The sequence below is a fragment of the Miscanthus floridulus genome, chromosome 5 (genome assembly GCF_019320115.1).
Source record: "Miscanthus floridulus cultivar M001 chromosome 5, ASM1932011v1, whole genome shotgun sequence".
NCBI classification, from domain to species: domain Eukaryota; kingdom Viridiplantae; phylum Streptophyta; class Magnoliopsida; order Poales; family Poaceae; genus Miscanthus; species Miscanthus floridulus.
Window position 1 is genome coordinate 41,023,189 of NC_089584.1, and position 25,641 is coordinate 41,048,829.

General features: G+C 53.4%; 1 long non-coding RNA gene and 1 pseudogene across 10 annotated transcripts; one reads left to right on the forward strand and one right to left on the reverse strand.

Annotated features, from left to right (window-relative positions):
- Window positions 1-12,173: 12,173 nt before the first annotated feature.
- On the reverse strand, window positions 12,174-12,739 carry LOC136455638 (uncharacterized; annotated as a pseudogene).
- Window positions 12,740-21,080: 8,341 nt separating this feature from the next.
- Window positions 21,081-24,137, forward strand: LOC136452057 (uncharacterized). Of its 10 annotated transcripts, XR_010758733.1 has the most exons (7): window positions 21,081-21,516; window positions 21,646-21,692; window positions 21,789-21,859; window positions 22,160-22,443; window positions 22,568-22,681; window positions 22,775-23,554; window positions 23,650-23,882. It is a non-coding gene; the product is annotated as an uncharacterized lncRNA (long non-coding RNA). The 10 variants fall into 10 exon arrangements; XR_010758725.1 differs by lacking the exon at window positions 22,160-22,443 and adding an exon at window positions 23,927-24,137 and having other exon boundaries at window positions 21,081-21,692; window positions 23,650-23,843; XR_010758726.1 differs by lacking the exon at window positions 22,160-22,443 and adding an exon at window positions 23,936-24,137 and having other exon boundaries at window positions 21,081-21,692; window positions 23,650-23,843.
- The last annotated feature ends 1,504 nt before the right edge of the window (window positions 24,138-25,641 follow it).

Below are 25,641 nucleotides of genomic sequence, written 5' to 3' on the forward strand. Positions count from 1 at the left end.
TCTGCCCGCACATGTAGCCATCCTCAGTCATGCCTTTGTCCTCTTCTATTAAGTGGCAAGCGCCATGCCACGCTTCCCAACCACCACCACTTTGAATGGCATCGCGCCGGCCCACCCGAGCCGTGCCAAAGCTAAAACCACAGTGCTTGGTCACCTCTGGGGTAATTGCGCTCGCCTAAGGCTCGATTGGGAACCTAGCTACGCGCCAAGCCCACCGGCTACCATAGCCGTGCGATGCCGAGCTCCGATTTGGAGTTTTCCCCGACATCGGCCATCTTATGGCCAAATTGAAGCCACTCTAGAGCACCCCCTTCATAGAGCTTTAGCATCCAATTTCGTGGCACCATTATCTTCGCCTTGATTCCCTCTACACCCTATGCACCCCACTTGCACCGCCACTACTTTCCCGGTGCCGCTGACGTGGCCACGCCACCACAGTCCATTGCTGGGCTTGTTGTGTGCGCGTGGACAGACGTGCCCGGTCCATCCTTGGTCAAGCCACCACCATAGGTGGCTAAGGGGTGAGTTGTTGATGCCCACCCATTGGTTCTATCACCTCTGTTGTGACTAGGATCTCTGGAACATGGCTGCCACCGCCGTAGGGTGTTCACCGCCGTTGAGGGAGCTTCTGGACGCGTCCCCGCTCATCTGTTCACCGCACATCGATTCACGTCTGCACCTAGGTGAGCATCGGTCCCTTGGATAGGGCAGGGAGGGGCCCGGATGGCTGGCGTGGCTGTCCAGTGCCATCGTCGCCACACCGGTGCACGCGGTGGTGGCCCGAGGACCTAGCCGTTGTAAAGAAGGGTCGTTGCGAGGGCTATTTTGCTTATGAGCCGACTATAGGAATAGGCCGCATAGTAGTCGTGTGAATAGCAGATAGAGTGGGGCTGTTTTTGCTAAAGTACTAGCGCGCGCGGGCTCCTCCGCTACGGGCCGCCTTCGCGCGCGTGTGTGGGCCGCGTCGCTCGTTACTGGGCCGCGCGAATTGAATCCGTTTTTCATTTTTCTAGAAAATAGAAATGGTTTCATATTTTACATTCTAAGTTGGACTTTGGAAATTGATATCAATTCATATAAGTATCCAAAAATTGTGAAATAAATTCTGTTGAGCTCCTAAAAATGTTGTCTATCTGATAGTATAGTTAGTTTATACATGTTAGTGTTGATGCTAAGTGTCGGTGTTTCGGACCGGGGGGTCCTCAACCGACTAGTGAATTTGTTCTGCGTGCTCCCGATTCCGGATGGTGATGCAAAGAGACACAAGGATTAATACTAGTTCAGGCAATCGATGCCCTACGTCCAGTCTGAGAGATCGAACTTGTATTCCTTGCACCGAAGTGCTCATAGTAGGGGGTTACAAGCTAAGGGAGAGAGGGAGCTAGTCCCAGGTCTCGGCAAGGTGTCATGTGGGCCGTCTGAGACGTTGCCCTCAGGCGGCTAGGATGTGCGCGTGTGTGTGTTACAAGGTGTTCTCCTCTGTTCCTCCCCTTCTAAGTGGCCCAAGTCCTCTCCTTTTATAGTTGAAGGGAGGACAAGGACGGTACATGTATTAACTATGCGTCGTGCCAACAGGGGCGGCATGTCCGAGCCCTATGGCCTGTTCCTGTGGCGGCGTGGTCGTCGGAGTGGTCCGTCCTTGGAGCACTGGGGTGGCGTGGCCGTCCCATCCGATCCTGTGCGTCGTGGGAGCCCCGGGACAGCCTCGGAGTGGGTGCAGCGGTGGACGTGCAGACCACTATGGACGGATTGTGTGCGAGGCCGAGGCTTGATCGGCTGCCGAGGCCGCACCGCAGTGGGGGGGTCTCGGCGGGCACGAACCCCAAGATAGCCGAGACCTTGGTGTACAGTGCCGAGGCCTCGAGTGGGCGGCTGATCTGGTGCGTCGGCCTAGAGGCGGTGATGACCCGGGCCAAGTTGTCCGTGCGATGTTGTTTTCGAGGCGGGGATCGCGGGACACAGTGTAGTAGTGGGCGCTGATCGTGGGCACAGCGTTAGGACACAGTGGCCGGTAATCCCCGCCGTGCCCTGTCCCAGCCGGTATGGCGTTGATGCGACCTCAGGGTCCCGTCGGCCATTCTGTGGCGTCGAGCCATCGTCCGGCTGAGATTGCGGGAGTGGTTGAAGCATTAATGAGACATGACGCGCTGTTGGGAGGGTCGGCCGAGGCGGGGGGCTGACGGGCCGCGGACGAACCGGCCTCGAGCGACACGGAGAATGAGGCCTCGCGCGAGACGGAGATCGGGACTCCTTGCCGAGGCCTTCCGCGAGAGGCCTCGCGCGATACGGAGAATGCACCCCCTGTCGAGGCCTTCCGTAGAGAGCCTCGGGCGAGGCAGAGACGACGTTCCCTGCCGAGGCCTTCCCTGGAGAGCCTCGCGTGAAGCGGAGTTTGCGTCAGGATGCCGAGACCTCCTGCTCGAGGCTCGAGGCGAGGAGGAGGAGGACCCGGCGGGCTCGGTCGTGGCGGGTGAGGGGCCCACGGCTTACCTTCTAGCTTTATTTTTTAGAAGGGACTTTAGCGACCCATTTGATGTTTGCTTGGGGTACCCCATTCTAAGGTACCCGACAGTAGCCCCCGAGCCTCGGGGGGAGTGCGTGTACTCCCCCTGAGGGTTCGCCGAGGCTTGGTTTATACCTGCCCCGTAGGAATTGGGGTTTGTTTTTTGAGGTTCCGGTGGGTGCGCACGAGCGCACCCGCCGGGTGTAGCCCCCGAGCCCCTGGAGGAGTGGGGTTACTTCTCCAGGGGCTTTCTTCATTTTCGCGTCTGAACGAGTAGTTCTTATTGCATTTGCCGAGCCCCTAAGCGCAAGTTCGGGTTGCGGGGGTCTCGGCGAGGCTGCAGGAAAAAGCCCTCTAGCCTCCGCACGGAGCGAGAGGTTCGTCAGGGGCCCCCCTGACTTTGGGTATGATCCTCACGCTTCCTTTCGCTCGGAAGGAGGGGTGGAATGTGCCTAGGCTACCCTCGATGGGCACGAGCGTGGACACTTCCGGTGAGCTGTTATCGGGTAGTCCGAGTGGAGGCCCGAGCCCCGTTCGTTAGGGGACGGCTAGCGGTCCAGAGACGCACTCCAAAAGTACCAGAGGGTTTCTCTAGTGGGTGCCGAGGCCGTTCGCTGGGCCTCGGTGGCTCGGTGCCTCCCTACGGTGGGATCCCATTCGGATACTTCCCTGCCGGTCTCGGACACGACTTAGGACGCCCCGAGCGACTGTTCGCTCGGGCCTGGGCCATTCGTAGGCTCGCCCCGAAGTCAGTCCCTGACTCTGTTGCCCTGGGGCGGCTGTCGAAACCTCTTGGAGGCCCAGCCTTCGAACCCCTGGACCGTAACAGGGCTTGGTGCCCTTTATCGTGTTTGTAGCGAAACCTCTAGCGTGGTTTTAGACCGTTTGTCTTTGTCTTGGGTGTCCTGGCCCTTTCATCTGACCTTCACATGTCCTTTTCGTTCGGACAGAGGGTTTGTTTGCCGAGCCCATTCTGGTCTCGGCAAGGTTGCAGGAAGAGCCCCTAGCCTCTACGTGAGAGGGCCATCGGGAGTTCCCCTGGCTTTTTATACGCCCCTCGCGCGTGAGGGTTTGTTTGCCGAGGCCCCTTTGGGCGCGAGCCCGGGTCGTGGGGTCTCGGCATATTTGCAGGAGGAGCCCCCTAGCCTCTGCATAGAGCGAGAAGGCCGTCGGGGGTTCCCCTGACTTTTTATGCGACCCTCGCGCTTCCTTTTCGCTCGGAAGGAGGGGTGGAATGTGCCTCGCTACCCTCGATGGGCACGAGCGGTGGCACTTCCGGTGAGCTGTTATCGGGTAGTCCGAGTGGAGGCCCGAACCCCGTTCGCTAGGGGACGGCTAGCGGTCTAGAGACACACTCCAAGAGTACCAGAGGATTTCTCTAGTGGGTGCCGAGGCCGTTCGCTGGGCCTCGGTGGCTCGGTGCCTCCCTACGGTGGGATCCCATTCGGATACTTTCCTGCCGGTCTCGGACACGACTTTGGGCGTCCCAAGCGTTTCGCTTGCTTGGGCCTCGGCCCCGTATAGGCTCGCCCGCGGTCGCCCCTGACTCTGTTATCCTGGGGCGGCTATCGAAACCCTTTGGGGTCCAGCCTTCGAACCCCTGGATCGTAATAGGCTCAGAGCCTGGTTCCTTCATAGGAAAGGAATAAGCCGCGGGGAATATCTTCCCTATTGGCTCGGCAACGGGTGGCGCGCCTTTTGAGGCGGTTTCATGGGGAGGCGAAACGACGCCTGCTGCCATAGTGGCCGAGCATGACGTGGTGGATGGGATGTAACTGTCCTCGCATTTAATGCGGGAGACGTGGGCGCGTGGGCCGACGAAATCGGCTCGTGGTTAACTACGCCGGACGGGGGGAAAACCTCCCCAATTTCGTTGCCCATTCGTTTTGCCTCCTCCCTGCATAAATACCCGAGGAGTCTCACTCCTCCTCGTCTTACCTTGCCTGCATTAGCACCGCCTCCGTCGAGCCGTCGCTAGAGCAGCGGGTGCTGGGAAGAAGAGGAGGGAAGAGCGAGCCTAGGGAGAAAGCGAGAAAAAAGCGAGAGCATGGGAGGGAGAGAGAAAACTCACCGCCGCACCCGATTCTTCCATCGCACCCATGGCCGGCGACATTGTCGTTGTCGAGGCGGACCCCTAGGATCCATCGGACATCACCGAGGAGATGCTCCAGTCGCTTGTCGACGGTGGACTCCTCCGCCCGGTGACAGACCCTACTAGGCCGGAGTGGATTGCTCCGTACGGCGAGCCAGAGCCGAGGCCTCGCGACGGCTACGTCGTGAGCTTCATCTCCTTCCACGAGCGTGGCCTCGGCGTCCCGGCGGACCGGTTCATGCGGGCGCTCCCTGCACTACTACGGCGTGGAGCTCCACAATTTTAATCCCAACTCCATCGCTCAGGCGGCTATCTTTGTTGCCGTCTGCGAGGGGTATTTAGGGATCGCTCCCCATTGGGATTTGTGGCTCCACCTATTCCGGGCGGGGCATACTACCAAGCCGACGGGCACGTCGGGTAAGAGGAAGGCGGCGAGGGCCGGAGGCTGCACTCTCCAAGTGCGTCAGGACCGCCTGCACCTCTACATCCCGGCCCAACTCGCGTCCTCCAACCGCCGGTGGTACACGAGTTGGTTTTACCTCCGCAACGATGACGGAGGACTTCCCCCTACACTGGGCGGATTGTGGGGAGTTGCCCGGAGAGATGGAAGTGGGGTGTCCCGAAGGTCGACCAGCCCAAGCTGGAGCCGCTCCTGGAGGGGCTGGCGAGGCTGAGGGGCCATGGCCTCACCGTGGCTGTGGTCGTGGCCACATTCCACCGCCGGAGGGTGCTGCCGCTGATGGCTCGGCGGTGGCGGCTGTTTGAGATGAAGCCGGGTGAACCCATTGAGGGCATCCGGATGTCCTCCTCCAGCCCTTTCCGACGAGGAAATTCTTCGTCGGGTGGGGGAGACGGTAGAGGCGAAGCTGAGGGGCGGCAACTTGACCCCTATCGCGATGCGACCATCGCGGGGGTTCCTTTCGCTGGTAAGTCGTGTGTCGCTGTAGCCTCTGAGCCTCCTCAGTCTCCCCTTACCCCTTGTTCCCTTATGCGCGTTTGTCGTTCCTTCAGGGGATGAGGGACGTGCGCTCCTCTCCGCCGCCCGTTCCCGAGGACGCGAGGCAGCGGGCGATCAACCGGGCGCACGCCAATGCGCAGAAGACCCGGAAGGACGCCAAGGCGGCGAAGCGCACGAGGCAAATCCTCGCGCGCGAAGGGTTAGATCAGCGCCGCCAGTCAACAAAGGAAGGATGGCCTCCCTGTTGGAGGAATCCCCGTCGCTGTCGCTGTCGACGGAGGCCTCGGACGGGGATGACGAGGGCGAGGGGGGGCGAGGTACCCTGGACCTACCTCCCTGACGTAGTGGAGGTGGTGCCTAGGGCGCTGGCAAGCAGCCCGGCACCCCCGGGAGGGGGAGGAGAAGCGGATCCGGGGCCGGCGGTTGCCCGCTCCAGGGCCGAGGCCGACACGCCCGAGGCGCGAGGCGTTAGGCAAACGCGCCGTCAGCCCGGTAGGCTCGGCGGCCGTGGTGGAGCAGGTGGCGGTGGAGGCGACGCCACCGCCCCCGCAGAGGACCGAAGGGGCGCCGGGGTCCGCTGAGGACCGACCGGCGCCGATGGATACGGAGGCGACGCCTCTAGCCGCCGCCTCCGCCGTTGCTGGATGAGGTTTGCCGTGGCGAAGCGGTTGCCGCCCCGTTCAAAGTAAGTGTATTTTTGGCAGGGTCATAGTGCCTTCCGTTCGCTTTTTTTGGTCTCGCGCTGACCCTGTAGGTTAATTTTCCTAGTCGAAGCGGCCTGCGGATGACCTTCCCTTGGCGCCCCTTAAGGCGCTTAAGGCGAGCCCCGGCTCCTCCGCCCACTGGGTGGCGGAGGCACAAGCCGCCATCCACCGCGGCGGCGTCGGCGAGGGTCGACCTAAAAACTGGCCGCCCAAGGAGGGGCTGCCGAGGCGGCCCCTACACACGAGGGAGGGGCGCTTCCATCCTGTGGGGCGAGGCTCCGAGTCGGATGGGGCCGGCGTGCCCTTGGTTGCCGAGGCCCCCGGGGTCTCCGAGTGAGGCGACGAGGACGGGCGCCCAGACGCCGAGACCGCAGTGGCCGCGGTCGGTGTTTCTGCATCCTCCGAGGCCACGATGGCGGAGGCTGGAGCCCCAGACCATCGAGGCCATCGTAATGGCGGCGGGGCCATCCGTCAGGAGGCGGAGATGAAGGCGGGAGGCCTCGGTGGCGCCCTTGGTTCAGGGGCCCCGTTGTTGCAGAGAGCGCCCGGAGGCGGAGGTCTATCCGATCTCCTCACGATTCTCGGGCGCGGGGGGTCGACGCCGAGGACTGGTGCCGTGGAACAGCCGGCGCCATCTTGGATGAGGGAAGCTCAGCCCTCGTGCGGGCGTGACCCGAGCCTTGCGGGTGGGATCACCCGCAGGTACTATGGCGGAGCCGAGACGACCCTAAGGGGGAGCCTTTGTTCGCCCTTGAGGACGCAGCCGAAGGCGGGTGCTGGGGCACCTTCGAGCAATACCCCCAGCTGGCGGAGCGGTCGCTGCGGACGGCCTTGTCCGTGGTGGCCGACGAACTACCCGGAGTCACCCAGGTTCATGTTTTCCTTTCTCGCGTGATGTCGTTCTTTTCTCGGTTTTGTCGCAATCGACGACCTCTGTTCTGCCTCCTTAGGAGATCGAGACCCGGTCCCTCGGGAAGTCAGTCTTTCTCCGGCGGGAGAGGGGCATCTAGGACCAGCTTCAGCGGCAGAAGGGCCTTCTTACCGACGCTAACGAGCTTCTATCGGCGCGAAGCACGGAGGTGGAGGACCTCCGCCTTCGCTGTGGCGACGCGAAGGTCGAGGCGGCCACGGCCCAGACGTAGCTCGCCCCGTTGGCGGCGTGGGTCAAGGAGCTGGAGGAGGAGCTTACCCGCGCAGTCAGCGATCGGGATGCCTTCAGGTCCCAGGCTGAAGAAGCGACGGCCTCGGGCAAGGCCCTCGCCGGGCAGCTAGGGGCAGAGGAGAGTGCGCACCAGCTGACAAAAGGCGCTCTGAACGAGGCCCTTGCTGCGGTTGAAGCCTCGCAAATCGAGGCTGTGGTTTTGAAGGGGACGGTCAAGGGTGAGTTTCAGTCCCCTTGTTTCGTTTCCTTTTCCTTTTGTTCACTCCCTAACTTCCTTGTATGACGTAGAGCTGGGGAGTGAAGCTTCCAGGGCGGCCGAGGCCTCTCGGGTCGAGGCCCAGCGGTTGAAGGAGAAGGCTGAGGCCTGTCAGGCCGAGACCCGACGCTGGGAGCAGAAGGCCAAGGGTGAGTTCCATGGGCTTCCGTCCCTAACTTAGGTTGTTCTTTCTCTCGCTCGATCTCATTCCATTTTCCGTGGTGCAGAATCAGAGGCGGAGTTTACTCGGGCCGCCGAGGCTTCCAGCGCGGTGCAGACGGTGCTCGAGACCAAGATCGGGGAGCACGAGGCGCTGAAACGTGCTGCCCTTTCCGCCTGCGAGGCCTTGGAGGTTGAGGGGGTTCAGTCAGGCAGCTCCCTTGGGAGCCGCTTGATTGCGCTGAGCAGCCAGATGCGCGAGCGGCTCCGAGGGGCGCTGCACACGGGTGTCAAGCGGGCGTTGGCCGTCATCTCCTCTCACTACCTTGGCGTCGACCTCCCGGCCATCAGTGATGGGTATGTCCTGCCTGATGATGACGAGGAGGCGGACGCGGTGGTCATGAAGCTGATGGAGGCGGCGGAAGGCCCTGGGACGGCGCTGGCGACGCTCTTCGAAGAGGAGGTGGTTCCTCCCCTACCAACTGCCGGTGCTGAAGGCCCTGAGCCTTGATCTGGGCCCCGGGGGCTATGTAAAAATAGAATAGGGGTTATTTTTTGTATCGTAACGCTTGTGGCCGTCGAGGCCTTTACTTTTGAAGTATTTGTGTTTCTTAGTTGTTTTTCTTATGTTTCCGAGCCTCTGCCCTCTGTTGCTCCTGATCAGATTTCGTTTGCAAGACACCCCCTTGGGGCCTAAGCCGTCCCTTGAGCGAGAGGTAGTGAGGGAGTGCCGTAGCCCGGAGGCGTAGGCAGTCTCGCGACTCTATCGACCTCTTGCTTAGGAAACAGACCTTGGTCCGAGGAGTTTTTGCAAATGATTCGTCAGAGCCTGCTAGAGTCTTGGCGTAGGAATTTTTGCGAAAAACAACTGAAGAATGGTGCGTGGGACCTAGGGGGGAGTCCCCCATCTAGCCCCCGAGGGAGGCTCGGTTCTGCCGAGGCAGAGCCGAGTCTCCCTTGTCGTGTTACTGTACTATGCCGAGACCTACGATGGGCTCGAGGGGTTTCTCGAAAAATTAGACCAACTAAAGAACGCTTTTTAATTGTATTTCGAGAAACGACATATACAATGCTTGGAAATTTAGGGATAAAAGCGACGTAGCTGTTCTATGTTCCAAGCGTTGGTGAAGACTTCGCCCTTCTCGTTGGCCAGCTTGTAGGTCCCGGGCTTCAGTACTTGGGCGATGATGTACGGTCCTTCCCATGGCGGGGTCAGCTTGTGGCGACCCTTGTTGCTCTGTGCTAGCCTCAACACCAGGTCGCCTACCTTCAAGTCTCGGCCTCGGACGCGTCGGGCCTGATAGCGCCGTAGGCTCTGCTGGTATTTGGCCGAGTGTAGTAGCGCGACGTCTCGGGCTTCCTCCAGTTGATCAAGGGCGTCCTCTTCGGGTGGTGCGGTTACTTTGTTCGTTATAGGCTTGCAGCCTCGGGGAACCATATTCCAAGTCGGTGGGGAGGATGGCCTCGGCCCCATAGACTAGGAAGAAAGGCGTGAATCCCGTGGCTCGGCTTGGAGTGTTCCTCAGGCTCCAGATGACCGATGGGAGTTCGGCGAGCCATTTCTTGCCAAACTTTTTCAACCGGTTGTGAATCCTTGGCTTGAGGCCTTGTAGGATCATGTCCGTTGGCACGCTCTACTTGGCCGTTGGTCCTTGGGTGTCCTACGGCCGACCAGGCCACACGGATGTGGTGGTCGTCGCAAAACGTCAGGAACTTTTTGCCGGTGAACTGCGTCCCAGTTGTCGGTGATGATGGTGTTGGGGACCCCAAACCTGTGGATAATGTCAGTGAAGAACAGCACCGCCTGCTCGGATTTGATTCGATTGATCGGACGAGCCTCGATCCATTTGGAGAACTTGTCGATTGATACCAGTAGATGGGTGTAGCCCCCGGGGGCCTTTTGCAGAGGCCCGACCATGTCGAGCCCCCACACGGCGAACGGCCATGTGATGGGGATGGTTTGCAGGGCCAGGGCCGGGAGATGTGTCTGCCGAGCGTAGTACTGGCATCCTTCGCAGGAGCGTACTAGCTTGGTAGCGTCGGCGACTGCCGTCGGCCAGTAGAACCCTTGGCGGAAAGCGTTCCCTACGAGCGTCCGAGGCGCCGCATGGTGCCCGCAGGCGCCTGCGTGTAAGTCCCAAAGCAGGGCTTGGCCCGCCTCGGCACTGATACAACGTTGGAGGACACCTGAGGGACTTCGCCTGTACAATTTGTCATTGTAGAGGGCGTAGGTCTTGGCTCGGCGCGCAAGCCGTCGCGCTTCGGTTCTGTCGTCAGGAAGCTCCCCCCGATCAAGCCAATCGAGGAACGGGACTCGCCAATCCGCGTCCTGATCAGTCTGCGGAGGCTCGGCGTTGACTTCCATGACCTCGGGCTCGGTCGAGGGGGTCTCGGCAGCAGAGGGGGCGTCGAGCTTTGCCGTGGGTTCCACAGGTGGGCCCTCCTCTGTTGCCGAGGTGTAGCCAATGGAAGGTTTGTGGAGGTCTCTGGCGAAGACGTTCGGGGGGACCAGGGGCCCGTGCCGAGGCCATCTTTGCCAGCTCGTCGGCGGCCTCGTTGTACTTCCGCGCGACGTGATTTAGTTCGAGACCAGTCGAACTTGTCTTCTAGGCGTCGTACCAACTTGTAGTAAGCCTCCATTTTGGGGTCGAGGCAGTTTGACTCCTTCATCACTTGATCTATGACGAGCCGCGAGTCGCCTCGGACGTCGAGGCGCCGTGCCCCAAGTTCGATGGCGACTTGTAAGCCGTTGAGGAGGGCCTCGTATTCGGCCACGTTGTTGGAGGCGGCGAAGTGGAGCCGCACCATGTAGCGCATGTGTACTCCGAGGGGCGAAATGAAGAGCAGACCCGCGCCTGCCCCGGTCTTCATCAGGGATCCGTCGAAGTACAGGGTCCAGCACTCCGTCTGAATTAGAGCAGGTGGCAGTTGGGTATCTGTCCATTCAGCCACGAAATCGGCCAAGACCTGAGACTTGATCGCTTTTCGAGGCGCAAAGGTCAAGGTTTCCCCCATAAGCTCGACAGCCCACTTGGCTATCCTGCCCGAGGCCTCCCGGTTATGAACTATCTCGCCCAGGGGGAAAGATGATACCACAGTCACTGGGTGCGACTCGAAGTAGTGACGCAGCTTGCGCCGGGCCAGGACCACGGCGTAGACCAGCTTCTGGATGTGGGGGTAGCGTGCTTTGGTCTCGGAGAGCACCTCGCTGATGAAATAAATAGGTCGTTGGGTGGGCAGAGTATGCCCCTCTTCCTGCCTCTCTACCACTACGGCAGCGCTGACCACTTGGGTCGTTGCGGCGACGTAGAGTAAGAGGGCCTCGTCCATGGCCGGGGGTACCAGGACGGGAGGATTTGTGAGCAGCCTCTTGAGTCTGTCGAGGGCTTCTTTGGCCTCGGGGGTCCAGGAAAAACGCTCGGATTTTCTCAAGAGTCGGTATAGAGGCAAACCTTTTTCGCCGAGGCGCGAGATGAATCGGCTCAGGGCCGCAAGGCATCCCATGACCCTCTGTACTCCCTTGAGGTCTCTGATTGGTCCCATGCTAGGTTATGGCCGAGACCTTCTCTGGGTTGGCTTCAATGCCGCGTTCCGAGACTATGAATCCCAAGAGCATGCCTCGGGGGACCCCGAACACACACTTCTCGGGATTGAGCTTGATGCCCTTCTCTCTAAGGCATTTGAAGGTTATCCTCAAGTCGTCGACGAGACCCTCGGCCTTTCTGGTCTTGACCACGATGTCGTCTACGTAGGCCTCGACGGTCCGCCCAATGTTGTCGCCAAAGACCTGGGTCATGCACCGCTGGTACGTGGCACCTGCGTTTCTGAGGCCGAAGGGCATCGTCACGTAGCAGTACATGCCGAATGGTGTGATGAAAGAAGTCGTGAGCTGGTCGGACTCTTTCATCTTGATTTGATGGTAACCAGAATACGCATCAAGGAAAGACAGGGTCTCGCACCCTGCAGTGGAATCAACGATTTGATCGATTCGAGGTAATGGGAAAGGGGACCTTTCGGACAGGCTTTGTTCAAACCGGTGTAGTCTACACACATCCTCCATTTCCCATTTTTCTTCTTGACTAACACGGGGTTAGCCAACCACTCTGGGTGGGACACTTCCTTGATGAACCCGGCCGCCAAGAGTTTCTGTATCTCCTCACCGATGGCCCTACTGCTTTTCCTCGTCGAAGCAGGCGCAGGCAGTTGCCTCGCCGGTCTAGATCTGGCCCGGATGTCTAGGGCGTGCTCGGCGACCTCCCTTAGGTATGCCCGGCATGTCCGAGGGACTCCATGCGAATATGTCGGCGTTCGCACGGAGAAAGTCGACGAGCACGGCTTCCTATTTGATGTCGAGGGTGGCGCTGATCCTCAGCGCTCGGTCGTCGGGGCAGGCGGGGTCGACCGGGATGAGTTTGATGGCCTCGGCGGGCTCGAACGCCCCCGCGCGACGCTTGGAGTCAGGTGCCTCAGCCACTGAGTTGGTCGAGGTGGGTGATGAGGGTCTCGGCCTCCGCCAGGGCCTCGGCGTACTCGATGCACTCGACTGTCGCAGTCGTATGCATGTTCGTACGTGGACTCAATTGTGATGATACCGCTGGGGCCTGGCATCTTGAGCTTGAGGTAGGTATAGTTGGGGACTGCCATGAACTTGGCGTAGCATGGCCGCCCTAGAATGGCGTGGTAGGCTCCCCCGAACCCGACTACCTCGAAGGTAAGGACTTCCTTGCGGTAGTTGGAGGGGGTGCCGAAGCAGACAGGAAGGTCGATGCGCCCGAGGGGTCACGTGCGCTTTCCTGGCACGATGCCATGGAAGGGTGTGACGTCGCCTCGGAGCCTCGACCGGTCAATCTCCAAGAGCTCCAGGGTGTTGGCATAGAGGATGTTGAGGCCGCTGCCTCCGTCCATCAACACCTTGGAGAGTCGGGTGTTGCCGATGATCGGGTCGACAACTAGTGGGTACTGCCCGAGATTCGGAACATGGTCAGGGTGGTCATCTCGATCGAAGGTGATCGCCTCTCGAGACTAGTTGAGGTACTGGGGGGTGGCCACCTTGACCGAGAAGACTTCTCGGTGTTCCCTCTTGCGCTGCCGCGCCGTAAGGCATGCCGAGGGCCCACCGAAGATCATGAAGGCGTTGCGTACCTCGGGGAACCCGTCGTCCTTGTCTTCAGTCCCGGCAGCCAGCGCCCTTCTGCTTGGCGTCGTCGTTGGGGAGCCCCGAGCCTGGCGTAGTAATGCCGCAGCATGGAGCAATCCTCGAGGGCATGCTTGACCGGGCTTTGGTGGTAAGGGCAAGGTTTCTTGAGCATGTCGTCGAAAGGCCTAGGGCCTTTGAAGCCTCGGGGGTTCTTGCGCTCTGCGGCCGCGACCAGATCAGCCTCCAGGACCTCCTGCTTCCCCTGGGCGCCCCTTTTTCTTTCTCTTGGGGAGGTGGGAGGCTGAGGCCTCGGGGGCCTCGTCCCTTCGCTTACCCTTGGTGTCGGTGTCGGGGAAGATGGCTCCGACAGCCTCTTCACCCGAGGTGAAGCTGGTGGCGATGTCGAGGAGCGTGGCAGCAGAGCGCGGCACATTGCGACCTAACTCTCGGACCAAGTCCCGACAAGTGGTGCCGGAGAGGAAAGCCTGGACGATCTCCGAGTCGCCGACGCTGGGCAACTCGGTGCACTGTTTGGAGAAGCGCCGGATGAAGTCTTGGAGAGACTCGTCTGGCTTCTAGCGATAGCTCTTAAGATCCCAGGAGTTCCCAGGGCGCACGTATGTGCCCTGGAAGTTCCCGACGAAGATCCTCACCAAGTCGCGCCAGCCGTGGATTTGTGAGGGAGGAAGATGCTCGAGCCAGGCTCGCGCTGAGTCCGACAAGAGCAAAGGGAGGTTGCGGATGATGAGCTGGTCATCGTCCATGCCACCTAGCTGGCAGGCCAGGTGGTAATTGACAAGCCAGAGTTTAGGGTTGGTCTCGCCGCTGTACTTTGCGAGATTGGCTGGTTGCCGAAACCGGGCGGGGAAAAGAGCAGCGCGGATGGCCCTACTGAAGACCCGAGGGCCTAGCAGTTCAGGGGAAGGACTGCGGTCCTCCCCACTGTTGTAGCGACCACCTCGGTGTGGGTGGTAGCCCTGAGCGGGCCCCTCGTTGTCGTGGCGTCATCGCCTGCTGACCACCTCATGGTCTCCCTGTACCTCGCGTCGATTGCCGAGGCGGTCCAGAAGCACGGGGACCCTGTGGGCTATCGGCGCTCGGTCGGGCTCGGGACTGAGCCGGGGCTTCCCTGTCCTGCCGAGGCGGTGCCGTGGGTAGGTTCGAGGCGCCCCCTGTACCGTCGGGAGGCAGAACTCTCGGCCTGCTGAACCGCGGCTGGTCTCTAGGAGATCCCGGAGCTCGCCGCGGACCCGCCGCCCCTCCGTGGTAGAAGGCTCGGGCATTGCGCGGACCAGCATTGCCGCAGCCACGACGTTCTGGCTAGCGCGATTGAAGACTGGGGGTTGCTCACTCCCTTCGTCGTCATGGATGCGGTGATGCACATCGCGGGCCCTCCGTCGGGCTCCTCCGCCTTCGCCGCGACCTCGCTGTTCCTGTTCGAGAGAGTCTCGAAGCTGCTGCAGAAGGAGTTGGTCTTGTTCGACCTTGGCCTGGAGCTCACGAAGCTGTTCTAGGTCTGGGCGCTGAGGTCGTGCAAGAGCGACGTTCTCATTTCGTGCGGCCGGCAGGACGGCGCGTGGAGGTGTGGCGGCGCCCGCACCTGGGCGAAGCGGGGAACGGCTACCTGCCCCCTCGTCCTCTTCGCCCGCCCTCGGCATCCCGAGCCCGACGTGAAAACACTCGTGAGTGGGGTCGTAGGTAGCCTTCGTCGTCGGAGTCGGAGTAGTCCGAAGCAGTAGTCGCTTGCGGCCAAGAACTGGCGCAAAGCCCCAGGGTCGTGGAGTCCGGAGAAATCCACTCCGGGCCATGCCTCGTCCTCATCCGAGGAGTCGGCGTGGGTGCTCAGGTCGAAGAGCGAAGCGCTGGCGGCGTTCCGAGGGATCCTCGTGAGCGGCAGTGTAAGCGTAGGCGTAAGAGGACGGTGGCATTTCTCAACCCAAAGGGGTATGGGGATGGTGCCGTCGCCAGGATTCTGCTCCACCGGGGTCGGTTCTTCAGGGAGTGGTGGAGCGGAGCTTGACGACTGGGCATCGCCGCGTGCCTACCGGTGATTTTCCTTTGTCCAAGCTCAGGCTAGACAGGTCCCCAGCCAGGGACCCTGTGCCAACAGCTGGTCGTAGGATATCGGCGGGGAGTGGCGTGCCGCCCCGGATTCGCGTAGCGTCGGGGTGGCCTTGCTCGCGTCGTGCCTGGCGAGCGCGGCGAGAGCGGCCGCCCGGGCGCCGCCTGCGCCTGGGCTGCCGGTGCGTAACTTCATCGTCGGACGGTGGGGCTCGAGGAGTGAGGAGTACCATGTCGTACTCATGCCCTAGAGACATGAACTCTAGGCTCCCGAACCAAACCACGGTGCCGAGACGCAATGGTCGTACGGGGTCAGCCATCCGGAACCTGCTGGGATGATGAAACTGACACGCAGAGGCCCCTACCTGGCGCGCCAACTGTCGGTGTTTCAGACCGGGGGGTCCTCAACTCGACTAGTGAATTTGTTCTGCGTGCTCCCAATTCCGGATGGTGATGCAAAGAGACACAAGATTATACTGGTTCAGGCAATCGATGCCCTACGTCCAGTCTGAGAGATCAAACTTGTATTCCTTGCACCGAAGTGCTCGTAGTAGGGGGTTACAAGCTAAGGGAGAGAGGGAGCTAGTCCTAGGTCTCGGCAAGGTGTCGTGTGGGCCATCTGAGACGTTGCCCTCAGGCGGCTGGGATGTGCGCGTGTGTGTGTGTTACAAGGTGTTCTCCTCTGTTCCTCCCCTTCTAAGTGGCCCAAGTCCTCTCCTTTTATAGTTGAAGGGAGGACAAGGACGGTACATGTATTAACTATGTGTCATGCCAACAGGGGCGGCATGTCCGAGCCCTGTGGACTGTTCCTGTGGTGGCGTGGTCGTCGGAGTGGTCCGTCCTTGGAGCACTGGGGCGGCGTGGCCATCCCATCTGATCCTGTGCGTCGTGGGAGCCCCGGGACAGCCTCAGAGTGGGTGCGGCGGCGGACGTGCAGACCATTGTGGACGGACTGTGTGCAAGGCCGAGGCTCGATCGGCGCCGAGGCCGCACCGCCGTGGGGGGTCTCGGCGGGCACGAACCCCAAGATAGCTGAGACCTTGGTGTACAGTGCCAAGGCCTCGAGTGGGCGGCTGATCTGATGCGTCGGTCTTGGAGGCGGTGATGATCCGGGCCAAGTTGTCCGCGTGATGTTGTTTTCGAGGCGGGGATCGTGGGGCACAGTGTAGTATGGGCGCTGATCGTGGGCACAGCGTCAGAACATAGTGGCCGGTAATCCCCACCATGCCCTGTCCCAGCCGGTATGGCGTTGATGCGACCTCAGGTCCTGTCGGCCATTCTGTGGCATCGAGCCATCGTCTGGCTGAGATTACGGGAGTGGTTGAAGCATTAATGAGACATGACGCGCTGTCGGGAGGGTCGGCCGAGGCGGGGGGTGACGGGCCACGGACAAACCGGCCTCGAGCGACACGGAGAATGAGGCCTCGCGCGAGACGGAGATTGGGCTCCTTGCCGAGGCCTTGCGCGAGAGGCCTTGCGCGATACGGAGAATGCACCCCCTGCCGAGGCCTTCCGTGGAGAGCCTCGGGTGAGGCAGAGACGGCGTTCCCTGCCGAGGCCTTCCCTGGAGAGCCTCGCGCGAAGCGGAGTTTGCGTTAGGATGCCGAGACCTCCTGCTCGAGGCTCTAGGCGAGGAGGAGGAGGACCCAGCGGGCTCGGTCGTGGCGGGTGAGGGGCCCACGGCTTACCTTCTAGCTTTATTTTTTAGATGGGACTTTAGCGACCCATTTGATGTTTGCTTGGGGTACCCCGTTCTAAGGTACCCGACACTAAGGTCTATTAAATCATTTAAAAGTGTTTAATATTATTTAGATTAATAATTGTAGATATTTTTATGACAAATTGGTAATAGCTTTAGCCATGAAATTTTTATAGCAGGTTCATTAGATTATTATGTGCCCACTGTAATTTTTATAGCCTTAGAATAGGTTGAGAAATATGGTAGCTAATACTCCTTGTTTTAGTATATATATTAAATCGGTAATAAGAATAAGGATGCCTTTAGTTGCTAAGATAATACGTGAAAGGTTTCATACCTATTGAGTGGGAACAATAGGTAACTTAGCGTCTTAGTCATTAGAGTTAGCTTAGTAGCTTGATAGATGTATTCTTATTTTAAGAGTTGTTGTTGTAGTATTACTAAGTGTTGCATCATCGTTTCATGCATATAGATAACGAGTTGGTAGAGTACGTGACCGCGGGCGAGCCGGCGTACAAGGAGATAATCGAGGAGTACGAGGAGGAGATCCTCGTCTAGGAGGGAGCCCCGGAGCCAACAGTTGCTGACTTTGCTGACACCACAACTGCCCAAGGCAAGCCCCGATGCATAACCCTTATTTTAAATGATCACTGGATATATATATGTAATGTGCATTTATGTTACAGGCATTTTATGGGAACTACATGCATAGATATACCTACCTATGAGTCCTACTAGCATAGGTCCAGTAGCTGCTATGCTTAGGATTTTCGATAGCGTAAGTAACCTGTCGTTACTCACAATAGATGATTATTATTATCACTCTTATGATAAAATGGTGAAAGAAAAATGGAGACCGGGCAGGGATATGATACGGGTATTGGTGGGTGTAAGGGGTTGTGTCCCGTAGCCAACGGGCATAGCTTGGTTACACTATTTTTTCTGTCTGTGTCGGTTAAGGACCGACCGTTGCATTGGATTCTAGTCAGGTCATAGACTTATTATCCTAAGCACATACTTGTTTATGGGAGCAGGAAAGGCTCGTTGCTCTCTTGTCGTGGGTTCCGGCTCTTTCCGGGCCGACTGATTGTAGGCGGGGATGGTGGAGGTCTAAGCACCACACTGAGTCCGGGACTCAGGTGTGGGGGCTTGGAGTCCAAGTTTGGACGAGAACCTGGACCCCTTGACAGGAGAGTGATGGGTTGGTCCTACTTGTGCCTGGGGTACAAGCGGGGCGTGTGTTTCGGGGTACCTAGCTGGGCACATTGATTCATGAATCACCGGATAATCCGGTATAACTTGTCTACAATCTAGCACCGTAGTAAGAACTGGAAGATGAAAGATGGTGAAATAAATCTGTTTGCTCAACTCTTGCTTGGAAGTAGAATATGTGCTTACCTAGAATGGTTAGATAATGAATTAATCATGACTGCTAATAAGAAACATACTTAAGGATTCACTACTAGTATTGCTTTCCGCAAAAAGGAAACCCATCAAACCATAAAGTTTATCATATTCTTTGGAGTCGGGAAGTTATTCCCACTAGTCGGGTAAGTCTTGCGAGTACATTGTGTACTCAGGGTTATTTTACCCCTGTTGCAGGTGCAGCTTGAGGAGTAGCTGTTGTGTGAAGGATTCTTCTGGTGGGCACAGACGGATCCTTGTATATTATCGATAGACGTTTATTGTAATTCCACTATTTAAATTCCGCACTCCGAACTTGGTACTGTCATAATATATTTCTAAGAACCCTGGTTGTATGAAATAGACTAAGTGCTGTAAACTCGTTCTTATTATTGGATCCTGGAGGAAAAAACGTAGATTATTCGAGTTCTTCCTTGGGGTGTGCTCGACGGAACCCGCCTGATGTAGCTTGCTTTCGGGGTGCTTAGTGTCTGGTGGAAGACGAGCGCCTCCGAGGGTGTGTTATTTCGGGCGGTTCTGCCACATTTAATTCCTTATTGATTCCATTTACATTAAATAATACCTTTCCTTTTAAATTTGCTTACTGTTGTTGATGATAGTTTTGAAATTTTTCTTAGGATGGGAATCTATTCTGGATTTGATCCGTGATCTCTACGAGGAAGAAGATGCATCTCCTTTGTTGTTCTAGGTTCAACTAGCCTAGATGAGCCAGCTTAAGGAACAGACAAGAACTGCTTTGATTAATCTATGACCATGCCGAGTAGCATGGCATCTTTCTTGATGTACTAGTGCTCCTCTTTATTTCTAACAAGTCAAAGTCTAATAGCTTTGTACAGTACTTCTATAGGACTGGAGCGTGTCACATACTAGTGCACTACTATGCGGTATACTAGAGTTATGCCATGCCTTTAATTCGTTATAAAAACCATCTGTCGCCACAAATTCGGAGGAAGCCGGTATTGTTGAAGTGGTGGTGACTAGGCATCTTTTGATGCTTTTGGTCAAGAACAAACACCACAAGCACCTCTGCACCAAATGCGTCAGCTTATGCACCTGAGCCACAACATTGGATTATATTTATTATTTTTATATTGCATATCCGTGACAAATTGCAAGCGTCATCAAGTCTTTTCTTGTGGTCCTCTGTTCGTGAATAAATAGATTCTTTCTTGTGTGGTACTTCATCTGTCTCTCAATAATTAGATTTTTAGAGCTGTGTTAAGTGAAACTTTTTAAAACTCTGACTAAATTTCTAGAAAAAAACATTAAGATTTATGACATCAAATTAGCATCATTAGATACATCATAGAATATATTTCATAATGTGCTCATTTTATATCTTTGATGCTGCTATTTTTTTCTATAAAGCTAGTCAAACTTAATATAGTTTGACTTCCACGTATTCTACGAAATGATTGATTTGGAGACGGAGGGAGTACTGTGCTTAGAGACACATTGGTACCTACTAGGTGTTTTAATGCAATGAATAAAAATAGATACTCTATCTGCCCCGTATAAAGCGTCGTTACGGAAAACATGCTTGTCGAACTTTCTTAACTTTAACTAGGTTTATAAAAATGTTAGAAACATTTTTATCTCTAGATAAGTTTGTAATAAAAATATTCAATGATCTATCTAATGATGCTTATTGTGTACTCTAAGTATTAATATTTTTTCTATATATTTGGTTAAAGTTAAAAACGTTTGACTTATTGGGAGCCGAGAATAACATTTTTTATGGGATGGAGGAAGTACCTGTTACACTTAATTGTTATCGGTACCGGGTATGCTGCACCAGAGTTAACAAAACAAAATGCAAGTTCGCCCATGAGTATACTATCTCCGTCCCAAACATAATACAATTCAAAATGTATCCTTGTTAAAGTGTCTAAAGTTTGACAAGATATATAATTAAAAAATCTTAACACTTTTGACTTTAAATAAAAATACTATTAAAATATGTTTCATGACTTATCTAATAGTGCCTATTTAGTACGATAAATACTAGTATTTTTATATAAATTTAGTTAAATTTGAAATATTTTAATATAATATTATTCTAGAATTGCATTCTTTTTGGGACAGAGGGAGTATTTATACCTGTACGCCAAGTATGTAAAATAAAACTTGCTTGATTTTAAATTTAAGCAAACCACGCGGGTGCACCACGTTAATTTCATGCGGCTTTAATCACAAATTCAAGTCAAATTCTAATCCTTTTTCTCCATCCTTAATATGCAACTCCAAACATGATGAAACAATATATATGTGTATGTATTATTTATGCGTATGTTCTTAACTAAATAAGCTATTATAGTAAATAATAGTACATTATGACAAAAACTTCATTCCACACAAGAAGTACTCCCTCCGGTTCTTTAAAGCAAGTCGTTTTGAGGTTGTCTTAAGTCAAATATTTTAAACTTTGACTACAAATAACTTCTTTTGGGTTGAGTTTGAAAATATAAAAGTGATGTAAGTAGATTCATCTCGAAATGTAGTTTCATAAAAGTATATATTGACTATATTTTATAAAATTTTATAACAAAAAGTTACAGTCAAAATCGTTTTTTAAAAACCGTATCGATGTCTGAAACGATTGTTTTAGATAACCGGAGGGAGTACATCTTAGGTACGTTAGTGCACCACTTCCCTAAAAATTACAAAAAAAAAGCATATATACAATGATTTCTTTTACAATCTTATCCTGACGAGAGTGAGAGCGTTGATTAAAAACCCCTCGGCTCCCGCTTCACCCACAGAATTCGAGCATCCGCTTCTCCGCGTTGCGACACGCGCCCTCACAGCTTTTGCTTAAAGGCCCTTTGAATTTCAAGGAATCAACCCGCCGTCCAACTCCACTGCCGAGAACAGTAATCGCAGTTTTCCAGAAACCCCCCTGCTCCCACCCCGCACCAGCAGCCCTCCCCGACCTCGTGCTCTCTCTCCATCCTCTCCTCTCCCCGCCGCCCCCACCTCCGCCCCTCTCTTCCCTCTCCTCCCCGCGTAGCCTCCACACCGCCGGCACTCTAGCATGGAAGTCGCACGGCCTCTGCAGCACGGCGGAGCGCGTGGATCGGCCGGATCTTGCTGGTCCCCGCGGCAGCCATGGTCGGTGGAGGCGGGAGCGATAGCCCCTCCGTGCCCTCTCCTCCATGCATCGCCTCTATGCCGGCACGAGTGCTGTCGTAGCCAGGGCATGGGAAGACGCGCGGACTTTGCAGCGCGAGTGAGTATTTGGAGCCGTGCTGGATCCGGCGGCGCAGATCCGGCAGCGTGCGAGATCTGGTGGAGAAAGTTGTGGAAGCTTTGGCACACGTCCGCGTCACCGTCCTCCTTGCATCCCTGAAGAGGCTCAAGGTGAGAGATTCGCATTTGATTGATCTCATGTCCTTGCTTAGATCTTCTGCGCGTCACCGTCCTCCTTGCATCCCTGAAGAGGCTCAAGGTGATAGATTCGCATTTGATTGATCTCATGTCCTTGCTTAGACCTTCTGCGCGTCACCGTCCTCCTTGCATCCCCGAAGAGGCTCAAGGTGAGCGATTCTCATATGACTGATCTCATGTCCTTGCTTAGACCTTCTGCTTTCGTGTATGAGCTCACGTTTCACTGCTGTGTTTTGGTATACAAGATTTGATTAGGGTTGCGACTGGTGTGGAATTGTGTTCTCGACCTGCACACCACTAAGAGCTGGGATTTAATGTGAGTGAACATGTCACTCTCAAAAGGAATACTCTTGGAGAGTAGTTGTTGAGAATATTTCTGATCAACTTCACCTATCTGAATTACATATCATGTAGTAGCTCTTTGGTTGTAGAATATTGCATTATGTTGGGTTAATCTTTGGACTACCGACTACCATTGAACATTGCGTTTTTACAGTCACTCTGTTGGGGGGAACTTCTGCATCTTTCTAATGGCTCTGGTCCAAATATGAATGCTGGTGTTAGCTCTTTAGTGGTCGGATGCTTCTACTGATAATTTTTTCATATGCATATATAGCTTTGTCTAGGTAATATTTGAGCTAAGAAAAGCTTGTCCAACATCGGTTGAGGTGGTTTGGCCATGTCCAAAGGAGACCTCCAGAGGCACCAGTGCATTGTGGAGTCCTAAGTCAAGCTAATAATATGAGGAGAGGTAGAGGAAGACCGAAATTGACATGTGGGGGGGGGGGGGGGCAATAAAAAGATATTTGAAAGCTTAGGATATACCTAGAGATCTATGTTTGAATATGAGTACTTGGAAAACAGCAATTGAAGTGCCTGAACCGTGACTTGGGGCTCTTGGTGGGTTTCAACTCTAGCCTATCCCAACTTGTTTGGGACTGAAAGGCTATGTTGTTGTTGTTGTTGAACGTGTACCATGTTGCCACCACAGACTGAAATCATTCTTCTTTGTTTGTTACAATAGAGATGGACATATTAAAGGGCCTCAAAAAGGGCTGGGCGGTGCTGCGGATGGTCGGTCTGCCTTGTCGAAACAGAAGCTGAGCCCCTCTCTCACTGCTTGCATCTGTAGCTGGAGGTCAGTGCCCCCCCTCTTTTTTGTATGTCTTGTCTATTTTTTGATTGATGTGCTCATGTCCTGCGCTTGTGAGTGGAATTACCACTCCAGCAGGTGTTCGATGCTTCGAGCGATCTCCATGAGCTGAGCGCAAGAAAATTGTCAAGCTATCTGATTACTCTTGCTACTGAATCCGGTGTTTGTGGATTTGTGATAAATCTGAATTCTTACAATTATGACACATAGTTTCCGGTTTTTTCGTGCCAGGAGATTGATTAGTAGCTTACTGAATATGGACATATTTTGTTCAGGGGCAGCAAATAGTATTTTACATGAACGTATTGTTTGGTTAGTAGCTTACTGAGTATGTTGGTTGTCAAAAAAGTATAGCTGTAGGTTGTCAAAAGTATAGCTTATGGACCAAATATACCAGAAAATTAAGCAAGCTGATAGACCAAAGGTATCCCCTCACTGTATGTATGCACATGGATCCTGTTGATCTTCTTCTTCTTTTTTTCTGCTGCTGTACAGTTTGTTGAGTTGTAGTTTCCTGGCCCACCTTGGACCCCCCCCCCCCCCCTGCTTTGTATAATTGTGGAGTTTCTCCTTTTGTTTAATAAAATTCTTACAGTGGGGGTCTTCCCTGCTGTATTTATGGTTTAAAAAAATGTATGCACATAAATTATGTGTTTACATAAATGCCCGCCACAAGTTTGATGGTTGATTGATGATGCTTTACATTTTTCTACCAGACATCGAGCATTGTAGCGAAATATGAGAAGCTCTCTGAACTTTAGCATTCTTTTGCAGGTCTGTTGTTTGATTGGCTTTTCTTTGGGTTGCAAGTACAGGACTCTTGGATAAAAAAACTATCACTTCACGTCTAGGAGCTTGGTAAGTGGTAGGAGATCCTTATGATCGTGGGGTGTTTTTATATGTCCATTCCTGTTACATGGTCTGAGTTACTGAGTATAGCTTCATGTGTCCAGATTATAGCCGTAGTTACCTACATGGCCGTTTGGATCTACTTCATGGGCTCCCTCATCCTCCCGAAACCCCATCAATTCAAAATATTGTCATTGTGTTGCCTTTACTTCTGTATTAAGAAATATTGTCATTGTATTGCCTTTACAGGCCGATGATGGACTGATGGTTGTGACTGTATGGCAAGAACTATAGATATGTAATGTGTTTAATATCTTAGTGCTACCACATCTTATTATGAAGCGTACGTCTCTCAAGTGTAGACTAACTTTTATTTTTTAGTCATTGTAGGGCGCCTGATGTTCTAGTGTACTTAAAATCCAAACGTTTAATTGTCCTGGGAGAGAGTACTACAATCCGGACGGGAGTAGCTAGTTGTGGTCCATGGTTCGAGATGTGAAAACAGCTCACACAATTGCAGGAGTCGTGCTTTGGCTAGCAAGGTGGTGTGTACAGAGATAGTTTGACTTGCACGGATTCTAGTAATGATTGATTTGGGGACGAAGGGAGTACTACACTTAGTGCCTGTTTAGTTTTCAAAATTTTGCAAAATTTTTCAAGATTTTCCGTCACATCGAATCTTTGAACGCATGCATAAAGCATTAAATATAAATAAAAAATAAAACTAATTACACAGTTTAGACAAAATTCACGAGACGAATCTTTTAAGTCTAATTAGACTATGATTAGACACTAATTGTCAAATAACAACGAAAGTGCTACAGTACTATTTCTAAAAAAAATCGCCAACTAAAAGACATTAGACACACTTTGGTACCTACTAGGTGTTTTAATGCAATGAATAAAAAAAGATACTCCCTCTGCCCCCCATATGAAATGTCGTTATAAAAATATGCATATTAAACTTTCTCAATTTTAACTAGATTTATAAAAAATATTAGCAACATTTATATCTTAACATAAGTTAATTATAAAAATAAATTCAATGATCTATCTAATGATGTTAATCATATACTTTAAATATTATTTCTATATCTTTGGTCAAAGTTAAAAACATTTGTCTTCTCGAGAACTGAGAATAACACTTTTTATGGGATGGAGGAGGTACCATGGTAGGGCGCCTGATGTTCTAGTGTACTTAAAATTCAAACGTTTAATTGTCCTGGGAGAGAGTACTACAATCCGGACGGGAGTAGCTAGTTGTGGTCCATGGTTCGAGATGTGAAAACAGCTCACACAATTGCAGGAGTCGTGCTTTGGCCAGCAAGGTGGTGTGTACAGAAGTTTGACTTGCACGGATTCTAGTAATGATTGATTTGGGGACAAAGGGAGGACTACACTTAGACACACTTTGGTACCTACTAGGTGTTTTAATGCAATGAATAAAAAAAGATACTCCCTCTACCCCCATATAAAAACATGCATATCAAACTTTCTTAACTTTAACTATATTTATAAAAAATATTAGCAACATTTATATCTTAACATAAGTTAATTATAAAAATAAATTCAATGATCTATCTAATGATGCTAATCATATACTTTAAATATTATTTCTATATCTTTGGTCAAAGTTAAAAACATTTGTCTTCTCGGGAATTGAGAATAACACTTTTTATGGGATGGAGGAGGTACCACTTACACTTATTTATCAGTACTGGGTATGCCGCGTCAGAGTTAACAAAACAAAAATGCAAGTCCACACCTGAGTATACCATCTCCGTCCCAAACAGAATACATTTCTAGATGTATTTTAAATGTATTCTTGGCTAAAGTGTCTAAAGTACTAGATATATAATTAAAAATATTATTTTTTTGACTTTAGATAAATATAGTATTAAAATATGTTTCATGATGAATCTAATGGTGCCTATTTAGTACAATAAATACTAGTATTTTTATATAAATACTAGTATTTTTATATAATTTTAGTAAATCTTGATATATTTTAACATAACATTGTTCTAGAGTGAAAGAGTACTTAGGCCCTTATATTTGTATGCCAAGCATGTAAAATAAAACATGCCTGTTTTTAA